Source organism: Sciurus vulgaris (assembly GCF_902686455.1).
Source record: "Sciurus vulgaris genome assembly, chromosome: 17".
NCBI lineage: Eukaryota > Metazoa > Chordata > Mammalia > Rodentia > Sciuridae > Sciurus > Sciurus vulgaris.
In genome coordinates, this window is record NC_136478.1 from 33,718,746 (window position 1) to 33,743,176 (window position 24,431).

Below are 24,431 nucleotides of genomic sequence, written 5' to 3' on the forward strand. Positions count from 1 at the left end.
CATTCATACCTCCTGACCACCCTGTTGGCAGAGCAGCCCCACCTGATGGAGGAGGGGGACACTGCCAAGGTCCAGATCAGGGAGGGTGCTCCTCGCTTCAGCTGGGCAACCCTTGGACCCCTGCTTCAAGCATCACGAGAACCAGGTCTGGCTAATCAGCAGTCTCTCCCAAGCCCCAGTCATCAAGATCATTCCAGTGAGAATCCTCTTTGGGATATTTGCTACCCCAGGGACGAAGCTGTTAGCAGACCCCTGAGCCACCATGAGGAGAGAGCCCCCCTAAAAATGAAGCCAACATGGAGAAGGGGAGATCCAGTCCTGACCACCTCAGGCTATGGACCCAGCTGTGCCTAAAGCTCAGGTCACCCAGGGCTCAGTCACATGGGCAATCGATGCCCCTTCAGCTTGAGCCAGCTTGAGTTTCTGTCACTTGCTACCAAATCCCAAGCCTCACATCGGGCTTCGTGGCCCAGACTGTTATGTCCCAGGAGCCCTGGTGGCCCTTTCATGTGTCCAGAAACAAGAGAAAGGGACCCACTTAACAGACTGAGAGTGGACCCTGCAGAGCAGCAGCCCATACTGGCTTAGCCCTGCTCTGGAAGGGAGCTGGGCCAGGGAGGGGACATCCTCCTCCCCATCCCTCTGTCACCATGTCCCAGCCTCTACTGTCTCGGCTCAGCCAGGCCACAGAAGACCTGAGGCAGCAGAGAAGCAGGAGCCCCAGGGCTGCAGGAGTCTGTGAGGCAGGCAGGGGCCCCCCATCCTCTCTAGTGGCCCTCCAGAAAGTCCTGCATTGGGGAGAACTTAGGGAGTCCAGATGTGTACTTAGGAATATTGCCAAGCAACCTCGGTGGCCCCAGCTCCCTGTGGCTCCAGCTCCTGAACAGTATCTATCTGATAGATATTGATCTCTCTCTTCTATTTCCCCAGCCTGCACACCTGCCCTGTAGGTATGGCAACTGTTCCCATTTCACAGACACAGGAACTGAGGCACAGAGAAGTTCAGTTGTTGCCCATGTTTGCACAGATGGTAAAACAACCGGGACTTGAACACAGGCCACCCAAGGTACACCCTTTGTCCCACCTGTCCCCCTCATGGGGTTGACATTCAAAAAGCCTATAACATCTGAAAATGTCAACCCCTTTCTTGCCCGTCCCCCCACAAGGTCCAGGATAGAACTATGGCCAAGAGGGTGGGGGTTAAGCAGACATCAAACTATTCCTTCTGCCTTGCAGGGGCGAGGCCAGGCAGTGAGATTCAGGAAGGCCTCCTCCTCCAAGAAGCCCCCGAGTACCCCACTCTTCTCCCTTACTTGCACCGTGGTCTCCTGTCAAATGCTGACTGACAGGTCAATTTTCCCTGCTGGAAGAAGTCCTGGAAGCAGGAGGCTGGGAAGCTGTAGACCTGGGCCCCAAAGGGTGCTCAGAAGACTCTCCTGCAGAGGATCTGGCCGAGCCAGCACAACCTCAGCCCGCCGGTAGCTGTCCCAGATGCAGACGGGGCCCTCACTTCCTCACGCAAACGTGCTGGCAGGAACCCCGGCTGCTTCCTCTGGCCAAGCCCAGCAGGCCCCTAGCTGCACAGGGCCTGAGGCCTGGTGGCCTCAGGAAAGGGAAGTGGGGGCCTGGAGGCGTGAGGGGCAGGCAGGCCCACAGGGGGAGGCTCTGCTCAGACCCCCAGGCCCACATCCCATCCAGCAATCACACCACTGACCAAAACCTACAGCAGTCTGGCCTCCAGGCTGGCTGGGTACTTAGCTCCCTTGGGGGCTGGGGTATGGGCAGATTTCTGGTTTTGCTGAGGGGATCACCTGACTCAGAGATCTTGAACTTTGTGAAGCTGCTTTGCACAGCACAAGGCCTAATCCAAAGGGGCGGCTGGAAACTTCAAGGGGGACCAAGGGACTCCAATCTCATGGCCTCACTCCATACTGTCCCCAGAGTCCTAGCCTCAGGCCTCTGCACACCTCTGCTCTCCTCCATGACCTTCCCTCCCTGACCCTCCCAGATTCCGATTCCATTGCCTGCCTCCCCAAATTGTCCTAGTAGGATCTGCACATCTTTCTGTCCCACTACCGGTCCTGGCAAGTGCTTGTGAAATGCATGTGTGAGCCAGCAGAGTGAGGTGGCCGGAGGGTGGGAAGGGGCAGGGCCACCGGTGAGCAGGGAGGGGAAGGGAGGGTTGCAGGGCAGAAGGACAGCAGGAGAAAGGGCAGCCCTCAGCAGGGCAGAGGGAGGTAAGCACCAGGAGGGAGGGGCCCAGGTCCCAGCCCAGCTCTGCCGCCACTGGCCTGGGCCCTGCTCTCCTTAGTACTGATGACCAACTGGTCCGCACATGTCAGACCAAGATTGCACGGACAAAGTTGCAGGTCCCCCAGGGGCCACAGACCTGCATCTGTGTTGGTGACACGAGTCACCACCCAGCTCTGTGATCCTGAGCAAACCCCTTGGCCGACCTGGGCCTCCATTTCTTGCTAAGGGGCACTTGGGTCAGACAGGGCTGTGGGGCAGCCAGCTCACTCAATGGAGAACGAGGTGCTGCAGGTAGACAGAAGGAAAGGGACTCATTCTACAGGCAGAGGGGCGGAGAGTTGTTCTTTATAGCTAAAATGTTCCCTTCTGCTTCCTTCCCTGGGTTAAGCATGACCTGAAGTCAGTCTCTCCTTTAAAACACAAATACGGAAAAGCCAGTTTGGCCATCTCTCTGCCAATTCCAGTGAACGAAGCCTGCCCAGGAAGAGGTGGTCACTCCATTCTCTCATCTTTATTTTCCTTCAGCAGATATGCACGAGCACCCACTGTGTGCTGGGCACCAGGCCAGGGACCAAGAGGCAGCTAGCTGCTGTTCAGGCACAAGCTCCGAAGGCAGAGACCTCATCGCCAGCCCCCACCCCATCAGCCAGGACTCTGCGCACCGTGTGTGCGGGTGACGGTGCTCCTTCACGGACTAACCAATCAGTCAGGCTCCCCAGCTGCAAGGAATATCAGCATTTCCCCACCCTTGCCCAAATTTCACCATTTATGATTCACCTATTAAGCGTGGCCCTCAGGAAGCTGCCCCTTTTGGAATAGAAACACTCTCACAGCCACAGTGAGTAGATTTCTGATCCCTCTTCCCTGGATAAGGAAGAACAGAAAGGGGAAGTCTAGTGGCCTTTCAGGAGCTCACGTGGTGCTAGGCCTGCCCAGGACAGCTGGTCAGGAGGCTGCCCACTGCCTCCACGCTTTGCTCCACCCAAAAGGACCCATGGTGACAGCAGGCATGAAGAGGGCTGGGACATGGGGAAAGAGAGGCATCGTAACCTGAAGGGCAGGAAGGACACACATCTGAGTCTCAACTCCTACGCTGCAAGCAGACTGTTGAAAAGTAACAGCCCAGAAGACAGACAGGGGTAACCTAGGCAGGAGGAATTCCAAAGAGACTAGGAGAGGACTCCTATAATGCTGTTTTCACCTGATGCAAAACCCCAAATCCCTGAAGAAAAGACTTACGTGGATTTACTACACGGTAAAAAACTAACAAAAGCATAGTCAAAAGACAGGCGACAGATAAGGGAAGCATAGTTGTGACTCACATCACAGAAGCTAATCTCCCTCCTATGTAAAGAGCTCCTGCAATTAAAAAAAAAAAAAAAAGACCATAACCCAGTCGGAAAACATATGAACAGGAAGCTCACAGAAACAGCAATTAAAATGGTTTTTCAGGAAAAAGGATGACTTTATACCATCATAAGAAACACAAAACTACCATGAAAAACCATCAACTGGCAAAGATCACTGCATTTCATAAATGTGTGTTTGAAGCAGGTACCCACATTCACTCCTGGGCACACACAGGTCAGCACAACGCCTGGAAGGCAGGTTAGTGACCTCTAACAAGGGACTGCCGTATACACATACCTTTTGATGTACCAAATCTGCCGCAAGTAATGCTTCTTACAAACTCTCTCCCCTGTGTGCAATGACATCCCTGCATTATGATATTATTCACAATAGCGAATGGTTGAAACAATGTGTCTACCAGTCGGGGACTGGTGACATAGATCACGATACGATACATCCTTACAACTGAGTACTGTGCAGGCTGAGGGCTCGTGAAAACAGACTGAACGAACACCAAACTGCGTTAGCAGTGGCCAGATCCCACTTCTCATTTTCGGTTTCTATTTCTATTGTCATATTGCTGTGCAAGTATAAAAAAAATCTTAATAGAAAAAAAAATGGATCCCAGGTCTATCCTGTCTAAGCTACATGACCCTGTGCCTCAGCTTCCACTTTAAAAAAAAGCGGGGGGAGGGGAGAATACCAGTCTGAGCACACAGGGAGGAGTCTGTGGGGTCCTGCAGGCAGGGTGCTGAGCCTGCATCTGGGACAAAATGCCCACATCTGGGTGGCACCTCTTACCAAGGTATCAAAAAGCACCACGGAAGTGAGTGAGCCCAGAAGCAGCCCTTCCCCTCATCCCCAGCCCTGCCATGAGCCGGTGGCACTGCACGGGTAACACAGGCCATCTCCCACTCTGCCCGTGTGACCGCTGGGTGGAGAGAGCAGCAGGTCACCACCTCAGGATGGCTTTGGGTGCCATGAGTAGCAATGCAGGCGGACACTGGTGTAGGGCCTAGCCAGGCCCAGAGAGCCGCCTTGAAGCCCAACCAGATCGGGGGACATGAGGATGCTGGTCCCAGCCAGAGGGAGCTCACTGGTAGCCTCCCAGGAGACTCTAGGCCCCCCAGCAAGACAGGAGCCATGCCACCCGGCCCTCGAGACATGCCCTGCCACCTCTATACCCTACCAGGGAGAGAGACTGGAGAGCAAAACACCCAGACTGGTCCCTCTTTAGACCTTCCAGAGGGGGTGGGGGGCTGCCTGCTCCAAGGGACTCTCACCGCACCTCCAGCCAGGGGCGCCCACCCTGGGATCTCGACCTGCTTGTCACAGTGCGAATGGAACTCAGGCTGCTCCTCTCCAAGCCCCAGGCTCAGAGGCTTCTTACCCTCCGCCTAGGTGTCCTGTGCCATGCTCTGCCCAACAGTGGGGAAAGCTCCATCGCCGAGCAGTCCCCCGTCACAGGAAGCGCTGGGCTCACTCCACCCTCTCCCCCATTTAAAGGTCCCCTGTACCACCAGCACACCTGTATTCCCAGCTACTCGGGAAGCTGAGGCAGGAGGGTCACAAGATTGAGGCCAGCCTCCCTCAGCAACTTAGGGAGACCGCCTCGAAAAATAATAAAGGGCTGAGGATGCAGCTCATTTGTAGAGTGCCCCTGGGTTGAACCCCCGGACTGCGGGGTCGGGGTGAAACCCCCTCCACATATGAGCAACTCGAAGGCTCTGACAACCCCCACAGGAGAGAGACCTGCTGAATTCAACACAGCCATGTGTTGTTCGTGGGACTCTTTTGCAAGGAATCTCTAGTGACCTTCCTGGAGGACATGGTGACTTGGAGCTCCCGCAGTGACCTGGCCACTATCCTCTCCCTTTCTGACAGGCTGGGGCCCCGTTCCCCCACCTCCACCTGACCCTGGGTTGGGCTAGAAGGCGCCGTGATGAGGAGGGGGACCAGCCCATGCACCCACTTGTGGCCAGGGACCATCCTGACCACGCCTCCCTTGGTGGGCGTGAGGGGCAGTGGGTGAAGAGGGCCTGGGCTCAGCTGCCCTCCCTCTCGGCCCCTCAGGTGGGAAGCTACCTGCCCTGAGGAAAGCCAGCCAGAAAAGAACTGAAACGCCAACCAGGAAAAATGCTCCCGTCACATTTCCTGACTCTGGCGGTGCAATGCAGGGATGCCTCAGTTTCCCCATCGGCTCCAAGCAAGGTAGTGCAGGGGACGGCGCCCTGGACGGAACGCCAGGAGCCCTAAGAGACCAGCCCGGCTCGGCCTCCCCCTTCTGAGACTTGGGCCCGGATCCTCCAGCCTCTCGAAGGCCCCAGCCCTCTCAGCAGTGGCGAAGCCAGCCAGAGGCCACAGCAGCAGTCCCTTCGGGGAGCCACCGGGGGCGCCGCTGCCTGGTCGGGCTCCCGGTCCCAGCAGCAGACCGGCCCACCTGGCCCAGAGGTCCCGATTTGACCCCACGGCACCACCTGCCCCATCCAAAGTAGTGACACCCCACCTGCTGGAGGCTTCCTGAGGCCTCCATCAAGGCCCGGGGCAAGTGAGGGACGGGGGCGCCTCGGGAAGCCAGGCCGAGGGCCGGAAGAGCCTTGTGCAGGGGAAGGAGCTCCACCCGGCCTCCCCACCAAACCACAGCCCAGCTTCCGGAACTGCAGCCACACGGGGGCTCGCCGGCCCCACCACAGCTGTCCCCAGGGCCCAGGTCCTGCTCCTGGCCACTCCTCCCTTCCTTCCAAGCTCTTACCTCCCAGAGGCAGCCTCCAGGTGGGCAGAGGAGGATGGAGCCTCGGTCCACCGCAGCCCCGTGTCCCCCTAAAACCAGACCTGCCTGGGGCTGGCCCACCGGGCTCCCCACACCTGTCCAGAACCCCAAGGACAACAAGCCCAGTCCTTGCTCACCCCTGGACAAAACCTCCTCCAGAGCTTCCCAGGGCCTTCTGGGTGCCTGTGTGATTTGACTTATTTCGCTTCCCCAAATAAGCCCCACCCTTTGGTCTCCTTCGCAGCCTAAACGCTGCCACCTCCCACCTCCGCAGCTGGGAGGACGCCTGCCTGCCTGTCCCGGCCAGCCTCCACGGCCACCTCCTCCAGGAAGGCTGCCCAGCCCCTCCCCAGCCAGGTCCTGGCCTCCCCAGCACCTGCAGCCACACTACCCGGGCATAGTGGACGCTCACTCCCACAGCCACACGCTGGTGGGCAGGGGCAGGCTCCAGCCCTGGAGGCCCCAGGCCGTCTGCCTGAGCTTCGGCAGGTCACTTGCAACTCAAGCTGTCATCTGAGTGATGGAGATGAAAAGCCCCCTCCCTCCATGACCTCCAGTGAAATCACCTCCTGGCTCCAAAACCTCCTCATAAATCCAGAAACACTGCGCATGGGCAGGGGCCCACCCCGCCACTGGGAGAGAGCTTCCTGCCTCCAGGCCCCACCCAGCAGGGGCTCACTGGGTACAGGTGAGAGCTGAAGCCACACTAGGAGAGACAGATACGGGGCCCTGTGCAGCTCACGCTGGGGGAGGGAGGCACACCCTAAATGAGCTAAGAGAGGAATTAAAATGTCAGGGATGAAGCCCGGGCCCTGCCATTGGGAAGGCAGCAGAGCCTAGTGGTTGGGAACACAGGTTCCACCTCAGAGAAGCTGTGTGGCTTTAGACATGTTCATTAACCTCTCTGGGCCTCAGTTTTCTCACCAAAAGAATGTGCTAGTAATGGTACCTAGTTCTCAGGGGCTTTGCAGAGAACAGTGTGCAGTAAGTACCAACACACAGTGTCATGACAGCCGGCTCCAAACAGCCTGAGAAACAGACACCAGGGGACGCTTCAAGCCCCAGGAGTCTAGTTTCCACTTCCAGTCAGCCCCCCAAAAGTAACTCTTGTCTTTCCTCAGAGAGCTGCGCAGTGCCGGCCCCACCCCAGCCCTGCCGGCACTCCCACGCCCACTCCTCAGGGAGAGTGGTGGCTCCAGGGAGTCTGGGCGTTTCAAACGAGGCTGCCTCCCATTAGCCCAGGCCCCCATTAGAGCAGCCTCCAGTGACTTCAGAGGGCTCCTCCTCCCCAGCCAGAGGGGCCGTGGGCGACAGGTGTGGGAGGACCCGCAGGGCCGGGCGCCCGGCAGGGAGAGCTGCATCCCAGCCCAGTGGCCACCCCAGCCCACACGGCAGGAAATTCCCAGGAGCAGAACCAGCCTGCCCACTGCAGAGGTGGGACACTGAGGCCGGAAGGAGGCGGCGAGGGCTCCCGAGGATGGCAGCAGAGCAAGAGCAGGGGAGCCGGTGGACAGGGAGGGGGTCCCAGCACAGCACAGCTTCAACCAGCCTGGAGGACACGCAGCACCCCAGGCCGGTCTCCCGTCTGCACCCCACAACCCTGGATCTCTCCCCCTTAGCCAGTCAGAGCCACGAGGCCTGAGGCTGAGCCACTCCGGAGCCCACCGCGCGGCAGTCTGCCAGAACAGAGAGGCAGGACAGAACCGCAGCAGCGGGCAGGAAGGGCCCGAGCAGGGTGCTGTGGGTCCCAGAGACGTCAGGGCTCTGGGCCCTCAGAGCCAAGCAGTGACAAGGCCCTCGCCTACCTACCAGGGACCCCATGCTCCCCAAGCCAGGCCTGCTGTGATGCACGCCTAGTCCAGAGATGGGGGCCACTCCCTCCCTGCCATCACCACCGGGGTCCCGACACCCAGGGAAGAAGCAAGAGGAGGTGGACCTCAGGGGCTGGGAAGCACAGCTGAGGACCGCGGATGTCACTGTTCCCTCGGGGAGGGGAGATCCCTTCCAGCAATCAGCATGGCAGAGGGGACAGATGGACAGAGGCACAAAGGAGGGAGCAGAGAAGAGGGTCTGCCCAGCTCCCCAGGTGCCAGCATCCGCCAGAGGGGGCTGCGGAGGGGGGCGCCGCCACTTGAGTTCCCTTCTCCCTGGGCTCAAGGACCCCTGAAAGGGGCCACATGCCAGGGTGGGGAGGCCAGGAGAGAGCCGGTGGTCTAAGGAGCAAGTCGGGAGTGGGGGCTGGCCCAGAGCGGATGAGAAGGCAGAGCTAAAAGGGAGGGCGGCCCAGTCAAGGAGGGGATCAGAAGCCGGATTTTAACATGACACCAGGTGCCATGTTGGAGATCCCAGGGACCTCCAGCCTCTGCTCCCAGGCTGGAGGCCAGCCGCCCCACCCCATGCCAACAGCAGGGCTCACTCGGGTTTCTCAGAAACAGCCTGGGAAGTAGACCTGTCAAAGGGGACAGCAGACATCAGCAGGAAAGGGTGGTCCCAGGTGTCCCGGGAGGAAGGCCACCAAAGAGAATGGAGCTCTGGTCCATGGCTCTCCTCCCCACCCCACCACCTAGTCCCTCTGGAAAGGTCTCCCAGAGAGCAGGGCACTTGAGCCAAGCGTTCTGCACCCAGGGTCGGGCAATACCCCAGCCATGACATGGCCAGAGGTGAGATCCGGGTACAGTGGCAGGTCAAGCCAGATGCCTATGCCTAGCCAGGGTGCTATGCCACCCTCCTTAGTGGACCCAGGGACACTGGACAGAGGAGGCTGGTGGAAGTTCCCATGCCCAGGCAACAACACGCCCTCTCAGGGGCCTGGGAAACATTTTTCGAGCATCTGACTCTCCCGTGACCCCACCTGGATACTGCCATCAGCCCCATTTTACAGAGAAACTGAGGAACAGAGAGCTACAGTGATGAACCAAGAAACGTAGGTCCCGCAGCCCGGCCTGCCCCTTCTCATCTCCCAGGTTCCCCCAGAGACGCCCAGTCTCCCAGCCAAGGCAGAGGAGAGTCCCATGACAGCGAAAATGACCGACTCTTCCACTTCGGTGCTGGCTCTTTCCTGCCAGGGCAGTACGTAAACCTCATTGAATCCCTCAGCCCTCTGATGCCTTGGAACCACCAGCAACCCATTTCACAGATGGGAGAGACAGGCTCTGTTAGCTGCCGGGAGGGGCAGAGTGGCCCTTGAATCAGACCAGGGTGCCATCTGGCTCTCTTTGGAGGTGAGGCTGGACGGGTGACCTCAGAAGGCTCCTACTTCTCTGGTTGGTGATCATATATGGCCTCGTTCACTGATCCAAACACCCCCAGCTCTTGGCTACACGGGTGCTTCCCTCCTGGCCCGTGAGAAGGTGGAACGGGATGCTCTGATACAGGCACCAGGATACTGACCCCTTGGCCTGGGTCCCTTGGAGGCCCTGGAACTTTCTCTGGCCAAGTTAAGTGCAGCCCTCCACCTGGGAAGAGGAGAGGGTAGGCTGCCACTACCTCAGTGTGAATCCTCCTCCCCCGGAATGCAGTGGGGGAGAAGGCAGCCCAAGGGACGGGCCACCCAGCCACTCAGCTTGACCCTGGGCAATGGCGGAAGGGCAAGGACAGACGATCCCAATGTCAGGATCCTCCACCTCCCTGATGTGGCAGGACCTGACCTCATGTCCAAGAAGGCAGGGCCCAGCTGGGGCAGGAGGGCCCTCACTTGGCCCAGCCACATGAAAGGCCTTGTGCCATCCCAGTCTCCCTGAAGTGACGCTGGGCCGGCCACAGTGGACTCTAGGGAGGATCACCCCTCCAGAACTCCTCAGCACCAACCAGAGCCCCTGTTCCAGTCTCGCCAAAGATGAGGGGTGGCATCCTGACTCACCCGGACCTTGAGTACAGTGGCTCACTGCAAGGCTGCCAGAGACCAGCCCGTGGGGTGGTCCGAGAGGAGACAGGACCCTGGGGCTCTGCGCTCTCCCCTGCACCCTGGGGTGGGGTGACTGGTACTCACCACCCAGGCAAGAGGCCGGGAAGTTCGGACTAAGAGCCACACACCACACGTCCCTCAGGCGACAACACATGGACCTTGGTCTTCCTTTGGAGAAGCACCTTTGGCCTGTCACTCCCGCCCCCTCCCACCTGGCTACACCCCCTCCACGTCTGTTCCCATAGGAAGACTCCAGAATTCCCGGGGGCTCTGGAGATGGGAGTGAAGGCGCTGGGGGCGGCCCACCCGCTCCACTGCAAGCGTCTCTCCAGACTTCCTCGCAGCCACCGGCTTGTCATTAAGCATCCCCGTTAGCTTTGTCCAAGACAATAACACATTCATGATGTCACAGATTCTGCGTCCTCCTCACAGGCTTTTCTCACACACACAAATACAAACCCTGAAGCTTTCGGTGTGCTCAGCCACACAGGCAACGGCCCGGCCCCGCACGTCTGTGGTGCCAAGAGCTGGAGACGGGCAGGTCACACAGCCCCTCCAGGCAGCCAGCCCAGCCGGGCCTCAGTCCAGGCCCTGGGGCCAGGACCCTCCCCACCTCCAGCCCCACCTCTGATTGCCAGCTGGCGATGGAACCCAGCCCCCACCCCTGCTGGGCAAGCCACACCCCCAGGCTCCACTTTCAGAGGGTGTTTTTGTTGGTTGTTGTTTTATTGAATCTGTTCCCTTGCCAGATCGTTCTTCTTTGAAAAGAGTAAAAGGTACTCGTAAATGTGAAATCACAATCTTGAAAGCAAAGGGGGACATGTGAGCGCCTGCAGTTCCCAGAACTCCAGGTGGCCGGGCCAGGGAACAGCACTGAGGTCACAGCTTACCGGCTCCCTCTTGTCGGCTGCTAAAAGCTGGTGACAAGTTATCTCTGGTCCTCTGCTGAGAAGGAGCCCCTCCCCCGCCAGCCCACCGCAGCCAGGCCCACGGGAGCTCAGCTCCTTCCACCCTGCCCAGTGGGCGGAGGTCCTGCCCGTCCACTTGGGCCAGGCCACAGGGCAGATGATGCGCGGTCCCCACACCTGCACCCGGCTTTACCTGGCTCTCCTGCGGCCCCTCAGTTGTCCGGCCGGGCTCTGTGCCTGCAGGGACGTCCTCAGAGGGCGTCCAGTGTCACACATGTGAAGGCTCCCTCCAACGGCTACCTAATGAGAGTGAGTCACATCGGGGACCCGCCACTTCCTGCTCTGGCGGCGGCAGCAGAAAGGCTAAAGCTGGGCTCTGAGCTCAGCCCTGCTCACCGTCCTGTGGGGTGTGTGGGCCCCTCTCCCAGCCAGCGGAGCCCTCCATGGGAGCAGGGCAGTGCCAGGCCAGCCTCCAGCTCCAATGGCTTCATGGAAATTTGAAGCTTGACGCTGGAACAATTTTGAAGAAAAAATAATAAAACAAAAACCAAGGGGCTGGGGATGTAGCTCGGTGGTAGGGCGCTTGCCTAGCATGAGTGAGGCCCCGGGTTCGATCCTAGGGCCACAGAGGGGAGAAAAAGAAGAACCGAAAACCTCCATTAGAAGCCCCAAGATGCCTGCTCCAAGCAGGAAGCAAATGCATCCTCAAGAAGCAGAGGCGGACAGCCTGGCTCGGAGCCTCTTCCTGGCTCTGTGTCCCACACGCAGGCCCTCGGCTGCCGGGACTCAGTTTCCCCATCCAGTGGTGAGGTGACCCAGGAGATGGCCTGAGAGGTCACAGGTCTTCCAGGACAGCCCGCTGCCTCTCCACTTCACATCTGCCTGGTGGCCGGGGCCAGGGTCAGGGTAAGGAAAAGGCTCAGCCTGGGAATTTCTACTCCACACAGTGGAGCCCCTGGGGAACCCCAGCAGCCTGGGCACCGTGAGGCCAGGGATCAAACACCAGCTCCCCTTCCATACCACTGGGGAGCCCAGTGGGGAGACACCAGAAGGGGAGAACAGGGAGGAGGGACCTCCAAGACAGAGGGGCAAGCTTCCAACCTGGCTGCGGACAGGGTCCTCAGGGACCCCTGCTGAGCATGTGCCTTGGGGTCTCCCCACATCCTGCATCGGGTGTCAGGTACTCCTGGGCCTTCCAGCCCCTGCCCCTTCCCACCACAGCATCCCTGCTGCCCTGTCTCCCAGAGGGTGGCTATTCTATCAGAAGCTCCGTCCCTGGCATCGGCGCTAGTCACAGAGTGGGCACCCCGTGCAGACTGGCCAAGTGGGACTATACACGACAGAGCTATTGCAGTGCCAGGCCCTGTGTTGGGGGCCAGCAGGTGACCTAACCGTCTGCCCTCTGGGGAGGAGACAGGCATAGGATCCACACAGGGCTATGGGCTATTCCAGAAGGCAAAGGAGGGAGTGAAGGACTTCACAGGGAACCTGGCCATTGCTTTTCTCTCCTTTTACAAACATGTTCCAGGCCTGGGATTCCAAAGCAGAAAAGGAATAGACAGCACTGAGAGGGAAATGACAAACCACGGACTAGGAGAAGGTATCCACAGCAGATAAGTCTGACCAAAGCTTCCTCTCCAGAATACATAAAGATCATCCATAAATCAAGAAGAAAAAGACACCAAGCTGAGCATGGTAGCACACACCTGCAATCCCAACAACTTGGGAGGCTGAAGCAGGAGGATTGCAAATTGAAGGCCAGCCTCAGCAACTTAGCAAGATCCAGTCTCAAAATTTAAAAAAAAAAAATTTTTTTAAAAAGCTGGGAATGTAGCTAAGTGGTAGAATGCCCCTGGGTTCGATTCCAAGTACCAGGGCAGGGGGACCCTGAGAGTCCATTTTACCACTAGAATAACTAAAATTTTAAAAGGAAAATACCAAGTGTTGGCAAGGATGTGGAGCAACTCCAAATCCCACGCACCACTGGTAAGAATGTAAAACGGTGCAGCCGCACTGGAAAATCCTTCTGCAGTGTAGACTAAGCTAACCATATGCTTCCCCAATGACTCAGCAACCCAGCTCAGATATTTACCCAAGAGAAGTGAGTACATGTGCCCACAAAAAGACCCTATCCAAAGGCTCAGCCTTGATCATAACTGTAAGCTGGAAACAACCCAAATGCCCTGCAATGGGTAATGGAGAAACACATTTTCACAGATGTGTACAATGGAAAATCACTCAGCGACAGAAAGGAGAGGCCTGTCACACACACCACGGCGACCAGCGCAGCACCGAGCAAATCTAAAGGCTGGGGCTCATTTTTACGTGTTTCCACTGACATGAGACTTCAAAAAGATGGATCTCACCCCTGTGACAGGGAGCTGGGCAGCCGGCCCTGGGAAGGATGCTGATGGGAACGGACCAGGGGACCTCCTGGGGCCAGAGATGCTCTAACGGCCAATCTGGTGCTGGAGCGTGGGTGTGTGCGAAGGGGGAGGCGCTGCTCCAGCCGCCCTGCCTGTACCCTCCACGGCCCTAAATCACACATTTTAATGGGCACTGACTAGTCCCGATCCGTTCCTTCGTTTGGGGAGGATGTGCTGCTGCCGACTGCGGGAAACACGGCAGGCCGGCCTCAGCTCTGTGGGCAAGAGGCCGGCCAGGGCCAGGCGGGTAGCGGGAGCTGGAGGAGACCTGCGCCCAGGCCCTGAAGGGAGCAGGCTGTGAAGGAGCCTGTCCAGGGACAGCAGTGGGGTCAGTAGGGGTGGGCCGTACCCCTCAAAGGCAGGGAAAGTCCAGGCGGGCTGGGGCTCCTCCAGGGAATGGTGGGTGGGGAGCAAGGGCCCCACTGGTGCACGACCTCAGCAGCAAAGCAGCCAGCGGCCTGAGCAGGGCCTGGAGAAGCCTGGACAGAGGAGGGGGCTCCCTGTGGGGCCATGAGGCCTGGACACCCACAGCTGGTCCACAGCAGGGGCTGCATGACAATAAACCTACTGTGTGACACCTGAGGCTCAGCGCCACCCAGCTCTCCCCTCCGAGGACACAGTGGTCAGACGCCCTCCTGCCGCACCCCAGCTCCAGCGCACCTGGCAGACCACACCATGTGCCCACCACGGGTCCTCCTGGGCGGAGGCTGGGTCCCCGTGGTGGGCATCTGATGCATGCTGTGTGCTTAGTGGCGCGCCAAGACGTCACACGCACGGCCTCGTGAGAAGGTCCTGCTACCCTCCCTCCTCTGCCGAAGAGGAAACCGAGGCTCAGAGTGGCCAGGTCACTCGGGATCCAACCTCACTCCGCCAGCTCCACGGCCTGAGCTCCCAGACTCAGCGCTGACCCTGAGCAAGCTCAGGGAGCAAGGACAGGCTTCCTTGGGGACAGGCTTCCCCCACAAGATCTCCAAGCCCTGGCGGGTGGTGACCCTGAGCCGACAGAGCAGTCCCCCCTCTCCTTCAGCTCCCCCAAAGAAGGGTGGCCTTCCCTTAAGTCACCAGGGAAGACTGGTTTCTGTGTGCTCAAAGGGCAGGGGCCAGGGTCTGTGGCACAGACCAGCCTTCTCCTTGCCCCCTGCCCAGTTCCTCATGCCAGGGACACAGAAGTGACGGGTACCGACCCAAGCCTGGGAGGAGGGTCTCACCAAGGGCACTGCATACAGAGCTGGGGTGGGGGGGAGAGCAGCCCTACAGGCGAGATATGGGGTCCAGACGCACAGGAGAGACCTGAGCCACCAGGGGAGACCTGGGGCCTCGGAACAGGGGCCAAGACGAAGCTGTGAAGCCATGGCAGGAGGAACAGAACTCAGCCAAACCACAGCGGACAGAGTCCAGAGTCGTCAGGCAGCCAAGGGACGAACCCATGGTGCTGAGTGTTGAGCAAACAGCTTGGCATTGACAAACCCAGAGACCCTCCCCCACCGCACCCAGTGCCTTTCAGTCTCTGGGCACACATCTGCAGGGGGCAAGGATGTGGGAGGGAAATGTGGTCCCCAACCGTCCCCTTTCCCCTTCTCCAGGCAGAAGTGAGGCCTCCCCACTCCCCGACAGAGCCCTGGCAGGGGTCTGACCCCCAGGCTGGCCACTGACCCCCAACCCAGGTCCTGGTCCAAGGGTGATGAAGGGCACCCTGGAGTCAGAGCCTCTGTGGATGACCTCAGCTAAGCTACATGACCTCAGGGAGCCCACCTGTGAACTCGGGACCTCCCAGTCCAACTCCATGGGGGCTGCAATGTAAGCTAAGCGAGAAGCACACAGAGGGCACAGAGTAAGTGCTCAGTTAACACCAGTGGGCCTGGGAGGCCAGCCAGAAGCTGTTCTCTAGGTCCCAGCTTGACTTCCTGCCTCTCTTCCATGGTTTGCCCGTGCCTCCTGAGTCAGTCCTGGCCCCTCTCCTGGCCTCTGAGACCCCCGTGCCCAGCTCAACTCACCTTGCCACCCTTATGTCCCATGATCCACTGTCTAGCCACCTCACTCTTCTGGGCCTTCTCTCAGTCCTTTCCACCTCCTGGAAGGGCTGAGGACACATACCCTGACAAGGCAGATACAAATGCCACCTCTTCCAGGAAGCCTCCCCCAGAGCCCCACCGTCACCATCTCTGGTCACAGTGTCACAGACCTCCCCTGGGCCCCAGCGTGGAGGACATTCGTGGTCAACCTTTCTGTAGCAGCCGTTTTGACTCCTGTTCCTTCAGGGAAGTAGCCCGCAGCCCTCCAGGGTGGGCTCCTGACCAGTGCACCTGAGGGATATGGGGGGGCCTCAGCATGGGCCACTGAGACACAGTTCTGGGGCTTTTGTTGGAACTCCACGGGAGAAGGCGCTCTCCTTTCACTGGGCTGCTAGGATGGAAGCTGGGACCCCAGGGGCCCCTCAGCCTCCTCCAGTGACCCCGCCTCCTGCCTCGGGTAGCCCCCCACACTTCCTGTGTGACCAATCACACGTGTGACTTCTGAGGTCATGAAAGGCATCACAGCTTGCACCTTGCTCTTAGATTGTCCCCTCTAGTAGAAGCCAGACACCATGTCAGGAGGACACTCAACAGCCCGGTGGCAAGTGATGTTGGAGGAACCAAGGAAGCTGCCCTCAGCCAGCCCACCCCAGACGGAGCCACCTTGGAAGCCCAGTCGAACCTTCCGGTGCCTGCAGCTTGACCACAAACAGCCTCGGCAGTGACCCCACCCAGCTGAGCGTGAATTCCTGACCCAGAATTTGTTACACAGCAGCAGATACAGATGCCACCACTGCGTGGGAGAGGCCGCCTTAAAATGAAGCAAAGGCACGGGGAGCAGCAGAGTCTCCATGACGCCCCGGATTAGTAATACCCATTCCCTTAGACCTTCACTCACAGCACCACTAGGTCCCCTTTCACCCCTGCCCTTGGGCTGAAGTAAGGGTTCTGGCTCTTCCAGCTCAAAGAAAATGAACTCATTCTCTCATTCTCTCTCTCTCTCCTCTCTCTCCTGACTGCTAGAAGCAACCAGGGGCTGCCACTTCTCTTCCATCGGAGCCAGCTTGCCCAGTGCAAGGACAAGCTCTCCCCAGCACCAGGAACTCAAGAAGCCCTCGTGACATTTCTGCCAGATTGAACTGTGCACCCAGATTCTCCAGGGAGAACACAGAGCCCACTCTGCAGCCAGTATCAAGAGCTCCCCAAGGCACACCCCCTCGAGGCCCACCCCCAGGAGAGGACACAGCCAGCTCAGTCCTGGCCTTGGGCCCCCAGCTCTGCCACACTCAGACTAGGAAGGGCAGAGGCACCGCTTTCAGGTTGATTTTGCACACGGGGTGGGGAGGCTGGGTAGCATTCCAGAGCATCCGCCCACCTCCAGGCCTGTGTCCTGGCCTCCCCGCTGCGGGCTAGGGATGAGCAGGGACCCCTTCCTCAGGGAACTTAGGAAAGTGCCCTGGTTCACACCTTCATTCAACAGGCAGGAAGTGGGGTCTCCAGAGGGGACGGGGTCGACTGAGGTCATGGAACCAGTTACAAGTTCCAGGAAGGACCTGAGGCCTTGGTGCTTCAAAGCCGTGTGGTCCTGAAGGGTGCCCTAGGGAGAACCCCAAAGCTGCTCCAAATAAACGCATGTTCTAAGAAAACTGCACATTTGACTTTCTTTTTTTTTTTTTTTGGTGGGGGACCGTGCACATGAGTACTCTCCCGCCGAGCCACACCCCGGCCTGCACCTTTGCCATCAAAATCAGCTCCCTTGAGCCACTTCCCCCCATATAGAAATCTAACCAGCCAAGGCTTGCCCGGTTCCGTGCCAGGGCGTCGAAAGACAGACCTACCTCCCGTGGTCCTGTGGGTGGTGCGGCCTGCTGGAGAGCGGGGCCGGCTCCCGAAGCCCCCGGGGCCGCAGTCCCTTCCAGGCGTGGAGACGGGCTTTAGAGCAGGCCAGGGGCAGCCGGGGTCATGGTGTTGAGTAACAGCAGAGAATCCTACAAGAACAGATGTGAAAGCAACTGCCCTGCCAACCAAAAGGCCTGATTTCCCTTGAAAAACTTTGCAGCTGGGCAGCCGCCTGTCCTTCCCTGCACCCAGCCCTGTGTGACCCTCAGAAGAGCAGAAGGAAGAGGGCGCCCCTCCTGAAAGATCCTGGGAAGCGGGGACGGAGATGCTGCAAAGGGAAGAAAGCAGCTCTGGAAATGTGCGCAGGGCTGGGGTGCAGCCCAGGGCCAGGGCACACGCCCGGCACCCCCCCACCAAATTCCAAATCTTAGGAATTATTGCTAGATAATAGAATGTAGGAAAATTTTCATTTAAATTTTTTTTTTTTTTTTTTTTTTTTTTTTGGTACCAGGGATTGAACCCAGGGGCACTCCACCACAGAGCCAACTCCCCAGCCCTTTTTTATATTTTATTTAGAGACAGGGTCTCTGAGTTGCTTGGGGGTCTCACTAAGTTGCTGAGTCTGGCTTTGAACTCGCAATCCTCCGGCCTCAGTCTCCAGAGTCACTGGGGTTACAGGCGTGTACCACCACACCACCCAGCTTAAATCTCTTTTTGCTTATGTCTGTTTTAAATTTTTCTCTAATAAAACACTACCAACCAGTTAAAAGATACCATAGAAAAAGCAACTGCAATGAAGAAAAAGCAGGAAAAACAGGAAAGGGTGCACGGAGATCAGGGGTCCTCCAGCCAACACCCAACTCAGCACCCCTCATGGTCAAGTAAAAACTGGAGTTTTTATGATAATGAAAAATATTATATTAAGCTGAGTGCAGTGGTGCACGCCTGTAATCCCAGTAGCTCAGGAGGCTGAGGAAGGAGTATTTTTAGTTTGAAGCCAGCCTCAGCCATTCAGCAAGACCCTAAGCAATTCAGTGAGACCCTATCTCTAAATAAAAGACAACAAGGGCTGGGAGCATGGCTCAGTGGTTGAGTGCCCCTGAGTTCAAGCTCAGTACCAAAAAAAAAGAAAAATATATATATATATGCCATCAAATATCAGTGGCTGCTGGTACTACAGAAGGAACATCAGCAAGACAAGCCCACCTTCCAGAAGTGTGCAATACCATCTCCAATGCACCACTGTGTGCAAAAATCAAAACTAAGTTAGAAGGAGCCTCAGCTATGACCCATTTACAGGATGCAGGAGACAGGGAACATGGCACACCCTACAGGAAGCTCTCCTGCAGGTAAAGGCACTGGCTTCAACCAAACTACCACTGAGACAGGGAGCAAGTGAGCACCAATTCCACAGATGACAGAGTTGGAAACCATCCCATTACATGCACATCATTTGGATCCTGATTTAAAATTTTTTTAAAAACTAAAAGAAAAAAATTTTTTTTGAGATTTACAAAACAATTGCAACACTGAATCACTGTGATCTGATAAACAAGTGCCAATTTTTGGATGCAATAGTTACATTCTTACTGCAAATTTAATAGTTATGGGATACAAAGTTGTATCCGTACACAATGTGGAATGATTTTACACGAGGACGTGGAATGATTAAACACAGCCCTCACCTTAGAGACTAATCATTTTTTGTGGTGAGAACATTTAAAATTTGGAAATGTATATGGTATGCAGTGCCATAGCACTCTTGAACCTAATTCCTCCCATCTAACCAAAACTGCATCTTTTTACCGCCATCTGTCCCGCTTCCCCTCAGCCTCTGGTCACCACGTTATGCCTTTGCTTCTGAGCTTGATGGTTTCACTGTACATTTAAGTGAGATCACACCATATTTGTCCTCCACGCTCACCTTTTGTCACTTAGCAAAATGTCCCTCAGGTTCATCCATGTTGGTGTGAATCACAGAATTTCCCTCTTTTTAATGGCTAAATACTACTCCATCGTGTCCAGCACCACCTTCTCTTAACTGGATGGACACGTAGGTCGAGTCCCTGTCTTTACCGTAAACGGTGTGTCATGGGTGCACAGATGTCTGGACATGCTGACTTCAAATCCCGAGGGTAGGTATCCTGAAGTGGTGCTGCTGGATCACATGGTAGTTGTATTTCTAACTTTTTGAGGAATTCATACTGCTTTTTCTTTTTGCAGTGCTGGGGATCAAAGCCAGGAGCAGGCGACCACTCTGTGCGGAGCGCACCCCAGCCCCTCCAGGCTGTTTCGTAATGGCTGTGCTGACTTCCCCGCCCGCCAGCCCGTACAGCCCTGGGCTAGGGTTTCCTTCTCTCCACATCCTCCAGCACTCATCTCCATAGCCATTCCCACAGCTGTGAGGCGAGATCCTCTTGTCTTTTCATTTGCACTTTCCTGACAAACAGCGATGCTCAGCAATTTTTCTCGTATCTGTTGGCCTTCCCCGGCCCCCAGTACTGGGCATTGAACCCAGGTTGCTCTACCACTGAGCTCCATCTCCAGCCCGTTTTATTTTGAGACAGGGTCTTGCCAAGTTGCCCAGGCTGGGCTTAAACCTGCAATCCTCCTTCCTCAGCCTTCTGAGCCTGTGGGATTACCGTACGTGGCTGGTATGTCTTCTTTAGAAACGTGTCTGTGCAAGTTCTGTTTTTGTTTTGTACTGGGGATGGAATCCAGGGTCACTTTACCACTGAGCTACATCCCTAGACCTGCTTTGTTTTTGTTTTTGAGATAGGGTCACACTAAACTGCCAAGGCTGACCTGCAACTTGTGATCCTAGTGCCTCAGAATCCAAAATTGCTGAGATTACAGATGTGCTATCGTGCCTGGTTAGTTTTTTTGTTTTTGTTTTTTGGTTTCTGGTTTTTTGGTACCAGGGATTGCCACTCAGGGGCACTCGATCACTGAGCCACATCCCCAGTCCTTTTTAACATTTTATTTAGAGATAGGTCTCACTGAGTTGCTTGGGGCCTCGCTAAATTGCTGAGGCTGGCTTTGAACTTCTGATCCTCCTACCTCAGCCTCCTTAGCCACAGGGATTATAGGCGTGGGCCACCAAGCCTGCCTTTTATTGGTTTTGATGCTATTATAAATTACATTTTTCTCTTTTGGATATTTTATTTTCAGTGTGTTGAAGCTCTGGATTTTTGTGTGCTGATTCTGTCTCATGCAACTTTACTGTACTTGTTTATCAGTTCTAACGGTTTAGGGGTGGTCACATGGCTTTTTTTTAAGCTTCCCTATCTCTTCACGATATAGGCACCAATTTTTACGGAAGAAGCGATCTGCTCTCTGGCGGGGAGTGTCGACACAGACCCGTGAGGCAGGCGAGTCTGCGGGCAAGCCAGCCTCCTCCCGCTCCTGCGTGGGCTGGGTTTTTCTGTCTGAAAGGTCGAAACCCTGCCGCCAGAAGAGCTCCGGCACCCACCGTCTCATCCGAGTGGCACACGGGGAAGAGGTCACGTTTGGCCCCTTTCTACAGATGAGGAATGTGTGGTCCTGAGAGGGAAGTGACTCACCGGGACTGGAAGCCAGCATCACAGAACCACGCCAACCCTGCCCCTGACTGGAGGAAGACAGACGGCCAGACAGACAGACACAGGCCCTCCCCAGTGCCTCCTGGACGCACAGGATGCTGCAGATCCCTTTCCCGGTTCCCTTCCAGCCACCGTCCTGTCCCCATGGACCTCCCGCTTCACCCACAGGGGCTTAAAGGCTGCAAGCAGCAGCCTGGCGGCACCTTAACACCTCCCGGTGGAGCTCTCTCCTGGGAGCCCCTCCCCTGACCACAGAAGAGTTTACCCCGAGCAGAAAGCTCTCAGCTCAGCGCCTGGAACAGACAGGCCGCCAGACGCCACCCCACCGCAAACCCACGTCCAGTCTGCGGGCCCCACAGCTGAGAGATGGACCTGCTTTAAGTCACCCTAAGAAAAGGATCCCCAGTGGATGGAGGCCTTAGCTCTCAGCTGCTTGGTGCATCTCACTCGCAGCACAGATACTGGAGACAACCTAAATGTCCAGCAATAGGGGACAGAGAAAATCACCTGGGGCTCCTCCTGGGTGGAGTGCTAAGTGGACCCTGAAGTCTGTCTGAGAACCTCGGTTTCCCCAGCCCAACCCCACGCAAAGCCCAGCATAGACAAAACCCTCCTCAGAGGACAATAAGGAGAGTTTTGAGGTTCAACTTTTTTTTCTTATCATATGTTTAAAATAAAAAGTCACACCTGTAATCCCAGTGGCTTGGGAGGCTGAGGCAGGAGGATTGCAAGTTCAAAGCCAGCCTCAGCAACAGTGAGGCCCTAAGCAACTCAGTGAGACCCTGTCTCTAAATAAAATACAAAAAAGGGCTGGGGAGGTGGCTCAGTAGTCAAGTGCCCCTGAGCTCAATCCCCATACCTCCCCCCAAAAAAGGCCACTTGCAGGGACATACATCAATAGGCTAATAGGTTATTTCAAACAGCACAGATTCTAAGGTTTTTCCCCCACCTCTTGCTGTATTTTCTGATTTTTCAATAAGCAAATGTGAGGCTCAGAGAAGAGACGAGAAAGAACGAGAGGTTCATACAACAGACTAGGGCAAAAACCACGGCAGGGCCCCTCTGAGGCCCTCCTGCACACTCCTCATGGGGGAGCAACCCGGTACCACTTCTTCAGAGCCAGGCATACAGTTCAGGGCTGCAGGCAGGAAGGACTGGAACACAGTGAGACATGGCAGACTGGAGCCTCAAGCTCCCCAGCTCAGCCCCCACAGCACCCCGACCTCCACAGCACCCCAGTCCCACACCCGCGCACCCTAGGTGCCCAAATAGCCACACAGCACAGCTGGGTGGGGGCGCAGGTGTGGGGAGAGAAGAACCTAGGGCTCCTTCCCCAGGTCAGCAAACCCAGAACCCCTGGAGGCCAGGAGGGGACACCAACCAGTCAGGCCACTGGCCAGGTAAGGACTGGAGCAAACAAAAGATCCTGTGTGAGGAGATGTCGCTGAGCTTCAGCCAGCATCTGCCACGTGGCAACATGGCCAGAGGTGCTGGCCTTGAGTTTGGCAAAGGAAACTAGAAATCTGGGTTTTTGTGCAAAATCTTGTGGTTTTCAAATGTTGGCAATTAATCCAAAATAAACTGTATTTCTGCAATTCTTCTATTAGTGCCTGGACTCACGACTGTGTGGCCCCGAGCAAACCACTTAACGTCTCTGGATTTCAGTAGTGTGATCTATAAAGTGAAGAAACAAAACCTACTTCTCAGGTTTACTGTGCCAACGGGACAGGGCAAACTCACACGCTAATGAAAACGGGAGCAGCGGTAACACACGCGTGTCCACTCAGGGCTGGGCGCCGTTCTAAGCAACACGGATTGTTATTTTGTTTTTTTTAAGTCCTGTTGCGGTGGTTGCAATTTATGATCCTCCTGCCACAACCACCTGAGATGCTTGGGGGATTGCAGGCATGCGCCGCCATGCCCAACTATGACAGGCATTTTTAAAAGTTTTGAATTTGAAATATTTTAAAACCTTCAGAAAAGTTAAGAACTCTCCTGAATTCTACCCAGATGTGTCTATTTGTTATTTGGCCTCGTTTTCTTTATGTCTACACATGTGCTTCTCTTTAGTATTTCAGCATAGATTAGGGGTAAGTAGACACAGCCTGAGTAAATATTTTAGCACGTATTTCCTAAGAACATGGACTCTTATAAACAGTTATCAGAGCACCCGTGTTAATACTTTATCATCCATATCCAGGCTCATCCATATCAATGATAGTTTTATACTGTCTTCTCCAACCGCAGTTCATATTCTGCATCTTATTGGCCATGTCTTTTTGCTCCCCTTTAATCTGGAACTGTTCCTTGGCCTTTAAGATAAATATCCTCATTATTCCCATTTTAAAGATGAGAGACTGAGAGAGAGGTTGAAGCACTTGCCCAATGTCAGCTAGGAAATGTGGAGCTGGGGCTCAAGCTGGGGACTCCTGGACCCTGTGTTCTCATCCTCCCGGCCCCAGAGCTTGCAGATAATAGCCTTTGTGTTCACAACTGAAAACAGGGGCCCTTCTGAGCGCAGGTGGACACCTGGAGCCACCTCACAAACAACAGTTGGTCCTTGGTGAAAGAGGGCCCACCTGCATACAATGACAAGGGCCTCCCTGCACCTGGCCCTGGCTGGATGCCACCCCCTGGACCCTGTGGGCCTCATTTAACCATTTCCAAATAGAGAGCTCAGGTGCAAAGGAGTCACCTGCCTCTAGCAAGCTGGGGGACAGAGAGGGGAGGGGAGGGCCGCCCTCTTCTCTTAAAGTAACAGTCCAGGCCCAAATGTCCAAAAGGCAGAAGGTGGTAAATGCCCTGGAGACAGAGCTTGAAGCTCTAAGAGCCCCCAGTTCATGCCCCTCACCCACAGACCACCCAGGCTGACAGGGACCACTGAACTCCACTGTCCGAGAGGGGCCAGGGCACCTTCTAAGAAAGAGCTGCACTGGAGGGAGGGGTGAAGTGATGGGAGTCACATACAGTCTGCCACATCTGGGAAGAGGAGGAGTGGCCTGCAGGCAGATCCACAAACTCAGCCTCCTCAGCAAGATCCTCAAGTCTCTGTCCCACGCCCAGCCCACAGGGAGGTACTCTGGGGACCACAGCTCCCACCCCACAATTCCAGGCTTGGCAACACTGGCTCCCAAATTGTGATGGCTTGGGGCCTGGAGCTGTCAATAACCCCCGGGAGGGGGCCTGCCATCACCTCACTCCCCATCCAGCCAGCCTCCAGGCAGTGTCCATCAATGTCCATCACGTAACTTTCCAGCAGTCACGAGCCAGATCTCAGCAGCGCACAGCGGAGGAGCCAACCCTGCCAATGAGAAGCTCTGCAGCTGACCAACAGGGCGCTTCTGCCCGAGGTCCAGGCCCTTCTGTTGGGTTTTGTAGCTAGTTTGTA

The 24,431-nt window shown here is 56.4% G+C and overlaps 1 protein-coding gene and 1 pseudogene across 7 annotated transcripts in view; one reads left to right on the forward strand and one right to left on the reverse strand.

Moving 5' to 3' along the window:
* LOC306647773 (NADH dehydrogenase [ubiquinone] 1 alpha subcomplex subunit 1-like) overlaps positions 1 to 24,431 on the forward strand; it is a 442,780-nt pseudogene that overhangs the window by 363,436 nt on the left and 54,913 nt on the right. The window lies entirely within an intron of this gene.
* The window catches only part of ADCY7 (adenylate cyclase 7), a 55,321-nt gene that overhangs the window by 29,012 nt on the left and 1,878 nt on the right, over positions 1 to 24,431 (reverse strand). Inside the window, exons 1-2 of one of the 6 annotated variants that reach the window (XM_079117263.1) lie at positions 17,458 to 17,615; positions 11,379 to 11,481 (exon numbers count right to left, since the gene is read on the reverse strand). The exons of 1 other annotated variant lie outside the window; for it this stretch is intronic. The gene's annotated coding sequence lies outside the window, so the exon portion shown is untranslated. Of the gene's footprint in view, positions 1 to 2,520; positions 2,664 to 6,355; positions 6,592 to 11,378; positions 11,482 to 17,457; positions 17,619 to 24,431 lie in introns of those variants that run through there. 4 more of the 6 variants (XM_079117265.1, XM_079117264.1, XM_079117262.1 and 1 more) reach the window with 4 other exon arrangements.